Raw genomic sequence first — 7,223 nt, forward strand, 5'->3', positions numbered from 1 at the left:
TCGGTGTAATCGGTGTAATCCTATTTCAGGAGCTTTTGACCTTTACATGTAGTTTTAACGAAAGTCAAACTATTGTCTTTATTCAACACACATTGATTTCTTCGTGCTCCATACAATTTTAGATTCGCCCTATAAGGAGTCGCCATGTGACTAATATGTATGACGTGGGAACGCATGATATCTTTTCTTTGTTTGTATGGAGATTTTTTTAACGTTCGTACCTATCCAACACATTGTATGCAATCAGCTCCATGGATCATACCAAATTATACGTCAAAGAATGAACTATGATTCAAAGAAGGAAAATTTCTTGCGACAAGCAAAATTTTCCCTTCTTTGTATGACAGCTTGTTCTTTAACGTTTTGAAGAGTAAATATCTAACTAATTTATCAAAGCGATATCTCATTGTAATAAAATTGAGGAACAAGCCGTGATACAAAGAAAAGAAAATGATATCTCTTTGTTAAGGGCTACAAATGGTGAGTCGACAAACTGGAAGGAGTGTTGTCCCAACAGCTCTGGTCCTCACAAGTTCCTACCTCACGCTTCCACGGGTCAGCCGATGACAAAGACCGCCAGCAAAAGATGCTGGTAGCGTAGCCTGGGCAATGTCACCACGATAAAAACATGGATCCGGATCGTGGTGATAGCAAAGTGAGGAGGTGCGACCCTCGAGCGTCTGTTCACCATGGAAGTGCGGCTCAAACAGCGTCTGTCTCGGAGCGAGCGGCTGCATAAGAAATGCTGTATCACGTCAGCTACACCTAAGGTGGCAGCCCCACCAACATGATGTAGGTATCGCGACCCCGGTAAGGTAGCATACTGAAACCCCCAACATTACTCAGAAAAACGAAGAAAGAGAAAACAACGAACGGAATTTTCGGCAACCGACCCGGCAACGAAATAAGGACAATGAATGGAAACTCGGTACTTGGAATGTCAGAACCTTAAATGAACCTGGACGAGCGGGCCTTTTGGCTCGTGAACTGCAAAAAGTGAATGTGAGCGTAGCTGCTATTCAGGAAGTACGGTGGCCTAGATCCGGAGAACGTGAATTCCGGGCGGTGGATCCCATCGCCAACACTTCCTTCAAGTATCATATCTATCACAGCGGTGGCGATAGGGCAGAACATGGAGTAGGGTTCATAGTGATCGGGAAGCAGATGAAGCGTGTTATGCGGTGGAGACCGGTAAGCGACCGCATATGTGTATTAAGGATTCGGGGCAAATTCTTCAACTACAGCCTGATCAACATCTATGCGCCAACCAACGATAAATCCGATGACGTGAAGGACGCCTTTTATGACAGTCTCGATAAAACTTATGATGAGTGCCCAAAACACGACGTGAAGATTGTAATCGGAGATGCAAATGCGCAGGTCGGGAGGGAAGATTTCTTTCGTCCAATCATTGGTACAGAGAGCCTACATACAGTAACCAATGATAACGGCCTGAAACTGATAAACTTCGCCGCTGCTAGAGGTATGGCCATCAGTAGCACCTACTTTGCCCGCAAGAATATCCGAAAGCACACCTGGAGACACCCAAATGGCGAAACTTGCACCCAGATCGATCACATGTTGGTGGATGGCCGGCACTTCTCAGATGTCATTGATGTAAGGACTTTTAGGGGGCCTAACATTTACTCAGATCATTATCTTGTTGTCTGAAAAATTCGGGCGCGTCTATCGACCGTTACGAATTCAACGAACCGGAGATCGATGCGTTTCAATATCCATCGCTTGTCAGTAGAAGGTGTTGCTGCAGAGTACCGCCAGAAGCTTGATGAGCGGATTAGCGAAATCAACGTGAACGAGGACCTCAACAATCTGTGGAACACAATCCACGGAGCGGTGAACACAACAGCACAAGAAGTGATAGGTACAGCTCAAAGACGACCACGTAATGGCTGGTTTGATGAGGAGTGCCAGAGGTTGACGGATGAGAAGAACGTTGCCAGAAGCCGGATGTTAGTGTCTGGTACCCGGCTGAACAGAGAGCGGTACAAGGTAGCAAGGGCAGCTGAGAAACGAACCCACCGCAGAAAGAAAAGGCAATACGAAGAACGCGTGATTGCTGAGGCGCAAGAAAGTATGGAACAGAACGATATGCGAAGGTTCTACGCGACTGTCAATGGTGTGCGGAGTAAAACAGCGCCATCTCCCGCCATGTGCAATGACCTTGAGGGGAATTTGCTGACAGATAAAACAATGGTGGCTGCCAGGTGGAAAGAACATTTTGAGACATTGTTGAATGGAGAGAGTGAGGGAGTTTCGAGGAACAGAGTAAACATCGCAGACGACGATCAAGCTGTGGAGCCTCCAACGCTAGACGAGGTTAAAAAGGCAATACGTGAGCTGAAAAACAATAAGGCTGCTGGGAAGGACGTGCTCCCGGCCGAACTTTTCAAACACGGAAGTGAGCAGCTGCATCAAGCAATCCACCGTATTCTAACGAAGATATGGGAGGACGAAGAACTGCCTGCTAGCTGGTTGGATGGCCTCATTTGCCCATTATTCAAAAAAGGGCACAGACTCGAGTGCGCCAATTATCGAGGAATAACTCTTCTGAATTCGGCGTACAAAATACTGTCACGCGTTCTGTTTAACAGATTGAGACCGCTTGAGGAGTCCTTCGTCGGTGAATACCAGGCTGGTTTTCGTGAGGGCCGATCAACGACGGATCAAATGTTTACCCTGCGTCAAATCCTTGCTAAATTCCGGGAGTACAACTTGCAGACTCACCATCTGTTTATTGATTTCAAAGCAGCATACGATTCAGTGAAGAGAAATGAGCTTTGGCAGATTATGCTAGAACATGGTTTTCCGGCGAAACTAATTAGACTGATTCGCGCAACGCTAGATGGATCGAAATCAAGTGTAAGGGTTGCAGATGAGATTTCGACCTCGTTCGTGACCTTAGATGGATTGAAGCAGGGTGATGCACTTTCAAACTTACTGTTCAACATTGCTCTTGAAGGAGCGATTAGGAGAGCTGGTGTGCAGAGGAACGGTACCATCATCACACGATCGTACATGCTCCTTGCCTTTGCGGACGACATCGATATCATCGGAATTGACCGTAGAGCAGTGGAAGAGGCGTTTGTGCCTTTTAAGAGGGAGACGGCGAGGATTGGGCTCACGATAAGTTCTACCAAAACGAAGTACATGGTAGCCGGTAGACAGCGTGGGAGCAATAGTGGTGTTGGTAGTGTAGTGTTGTTAGATGGTGAACAATTTGAGGTAGTGGAAGAATTTGTGTATCTTGGAACACTAGTGACATGCGATAATGATGTTACCCGCGAGGTGAAGAGACGTATTGCAGCTGCAAACAGGGCCTTTTACGGATTACGTAGCCAGCTGAAGTCCCGTAGCCTGCAAACGAAAACGAAATTCGCTCTGTATAAGACGCTGATACTTCCGGTAGCCCTCTACGGCCACGAATCGTGGACGTTAAAAGAGTCTGACCGGAGAGCATTTGGTGTCTTCGAGCGTAAGGTGCTGCGAACAATACTCGGCGGTAAACAGGAGAATGGCATCTGGCGGCGTCGCATGAATCACGAGTTGTATCAAGTGTATAACGGTACGGATATAGTGAAGCTTATAAAACACGGCAGACTACGGTGGGCTGGGCATGTAGTGCGGATGCCGGAAGAACGACAAGCAAATATTATATTCAGCAGAGAACCCGGTAGAGGTCGTCGACTCCGGGGTAGACCTCGGACACGTTGGCTATTTGCAGTTGAGGAGGACATCAGGTCGCTAAACGTTCATGGCGACTGGAAGCGATTGGCTCAGGACCGAGTCCAATGGAGAAGAGTACTTCGTTCGGCGTTGAATCAACCTGGCGATTCGTAGCCCATCAAGTATCAAGTAAGTATCTCTTTGTTAAAGCTAATAGATAGTTATTATGGGATACGTTAAGGAACGAGCTGTGATACTTAAGAGGAAGAGGTGACAATTGGCTTCTTCCTCTTTTATTTCTATCTCTATTTCTATCTTTTTCTATCTCTATCTCTATCTTACGCACATGAAATCGGCCAATCAGGAGCTGGTTCACGTTTGACAGAAAAGTGGTTCATTTTCGCCCCCGTATTGTCACCTCTTCTCTTAGTGTGATGCAAAGAAGGGAAAATTCTTGAAACAAACAAACATTTTTCTTCTTTATATAAGGGGTGATGTACAAATTATGTCACGCGCTAAGGGAGGAGGGACGTGTAGAAATCTGTAATTGGTTAATTTTGCCTCAATTTCGCGTGACATAATTAATGTATGGCCCCTAACGGCTTGTTTTTTAATTTGATTACGATTTGGTATCACTTTGATAAATTAGTAAGATATTTATTCTTCAAAACGTTAAAGAACGAGCTGTGTGTGTTGGATAGGTACGAACATTAAAAAAAAAACCCCTACTAAGACCAAGCGCACCAGTGCATAAGTAAATGTGTGTCTTTTATGAGTACGCAAGGCGTTGCTATTATATTTAACTACCCATTTTTGCACCGGTCGTTGATAAAAGGGTTTCCAAAGTATCTCTCTGTTTCCACACCAGTGGTTGTCAATCTAGTTACTTCGCATCGTAGTAAAAACAAACGATAATAACAATTCAAGCTCAAAATTGCATTATGTTCTAAGTAGCATTGATCGATTCTCTTCGTCGACTTTCTCTTTCGTTAATAACTTGAGCACAGAACCGTTGCTTGTTGAGTTTGTCATATTAGATGCTTTTTTATCGATCCGTGTGCTGAAAATAGCTGTGAATGTTTTTACATGACCGTGGTGATACAAAGAGAAAGTCGACGAAGAGAATCGGTCAATGTTACTTAGGACCTAATGCATTGTTCAGCTTGAAGTGTAGTGAATTTTTGATTGCAATGGATGATTCTAAATTTTTTGTGGACTCGAGTGACGATGAATTCGACGAACTTGTATTCGCCCAGCAGCTATTGTTTCATGCACTTTCAACGGCAGCAGCAGAATCAGAGGAAAAACATAGAGGATCTCGTCCTGGAAAACGACCAAACATAAACAGGTTTGCGGAGGAAGGAGCTCAATGGCTATTCGACGACTATTTTGCAGAAGAACCAGTATATACGAGCGAACAGTTCCGAAGACGCTTTCATATGCGTAGGTGTTTGTTCTTGCGTATTGCGAAAGCATTGGAGCGGAACGAATATTTCATTCAAAAGCCAGATGCAAAAATTTACGTTGTTTTCCGATATTTACAGTGGAAAAGCTCCTCCTGTGGAGTATGTAATTAACGGTCACATCTACAACACAGGACACTACCTGGCCGATGGAATTTATCCACCATTGTCCACGTTGGTTCAAGCGATTCCATCACCCGTTGGCAATAAACCGAAAGGTATGTAGATATACATATTCTTGCTTTCGTTCGAATCGTATACCATTTTTTTGTGTGGAAAAAGGGTTCGAACGAAAACGAGAATATGGGTGTTAAATTTTCATTGCTAATATTTAATTTTTTAATTTATTGTTTCTTTTCAACATAGCACTTCGCTGAAATGCAGGAATCCGCGAGAAAAGATGTAGAACGCACTTTGGAGTACTAACTAGTCGATTTGAAATTATTAAAAACCCTGCCAGACTCTGGAATAAGAAAGAGTTGGGATACATTTCTTCATAACCAGCTACAAAACGACTTGACTGAACACCTTTGGAAACTGAAGGGAGATGAGCAATAATAAACGAGGCTTGTTCGTCTTATATCGTTTGAACTTACCTGTTATATTTTTCTTTAAACAATAAATTCTGAAATCTAGGCAGGCAAGATGTTAATGTATTAGTCCTTTGAGCTAGACCTTAATGCAGGCGAGGGTGGGGATACTTAGTCCAGAGGGAGACATGGTACAATAAAAAAATGACATGAAAAAGTGGAGTTTTACGTCATTGAAGGTAAGCTCTAGGATCAGTTTCATGAATTGACAAATCCCGTGGTTGCCTGGGTCCATCTGCAGGTCACAACTCCGAATTAATTCTGATAAGACGTCTATGAGCGGTTTTGAAAAAAACCAGGAAGTTCTAGAATCAGTTTCATGAATTTTCCAAGGATGCTCCGGATCTTCCGGTGGACCATTCCGTGGTCCCCTGGGTCCATATTCAGGTCACAACTTCAAATTCATTCTGATAAGACGTCCATGAACGGTTTAAAAGAAAACATAAAGCTCTAGAATCAGTTTCATGAATTGATCACTTTTACAGATGTTCCGGATCTTCAGGAGGGCCATACTGTGGTCTCTAGTGTCCATATTCCAGTTACAACGCCGAATTAATTCTGATTAGACGTCTAGGAGTGATTTAGAAAAATCCGCTGAGCTCTAGGATCAGTTTCATGAACTGACCACTTTTACGCATGTTCCGGATCTTCCGGTGGACCATTCCGTGGTCCCCTGGGTCCAAATTCAGGTCACAACTTCGAATTCATTCTGATAAGCGGTGTAAAAAAAAACATGACGCTCTAGCATCAGTTTCTTGAATTGACCACTTTTACGGATGTTTCGGATCTTCAGGAGGACCAGGGTCCAGGGTCCAGGGTCCATATTTGGATCACAACTCTGAATTCATTCAGCTAAGACGTCTATGAGTGGTTTCAAAAAAACCACGGAGCTCTAGGATCAGCTTCATAAATGGACCACTTTTACGGATATTCCGGATCTTCTGGAGGTCCAACCCGTGGTCTCCAGTGTCCATATTCCAGTCACAACTTCGAATTCATTCTGATAAGATGTCTATGAGTGATTCAAAAAAAAAACCACAGAGCTATAAGATCAATTTCATGAATTGACCACTTTTCGGATTTTCCGGGTCTTCCGGAGGATCAGACTCGTGACTTTCCGGATGCTTAATGTTCCCAAAAGGTGGCAAATTTTCTGTATAATAACTTTTCAGAAGACACCAGGAAGTTATCTCTTCAAATTACCCTACAATAAGAGTTTGTCCCCAATCCCATATGCTACGTGTATTCGTTAATGCCGGTTCCCATCAGCGTTGCCAGGTCATTTTCAGAAAAATCTGGACCAGTTAAAATATAAAATCTGGAAAAATCTGGAATGCTCCAAACAAATCCTCTTTTTAACATAATGCTATTGAAATCAAAGTGATGTGCCAATCTCCTGTAAAAATAGATCAGTATGATCACCTGGAATTTATTTGAAGTACTAGAATGGTTATAAATTACATGTTTAAATAAATTATATAAAGCA

The 7,223-nt window shown here is 43.4% G+C and overlaps 1 pseudogene; it reads left to right on the plus strand.

Annotated features, from left to right (window-relative positions):
- The first annotated feature begins 4,874 nt into the window (after nt 1–4,874).
- LOC135711824 (uncharacterized) lies at nt 4,875–5,647 on the plus strand (annotated as a pseudogene).
- Nucleotides 5,648–7,223: the final 1,576 nt, after the last annotated feature.

Source organism: Ochlerotatus camptorhynchus, unplaced genomic scaffold, assembly GCF_037179485.1.
Source record: "Ochlerotatus camptorhynchus isolate MF236.1 unplaced genomic scaffold, CSIRO-AGI_Acam_v1.1 ptg000443l, whole genome shotgun sequence".
Lineage (NCBI taxonomy): Eukaryota > Metazoa > Arthropoda > Insecta > Diptera > Culicidae > Ochlerotatus > Ochlerotatus camptorhynchus.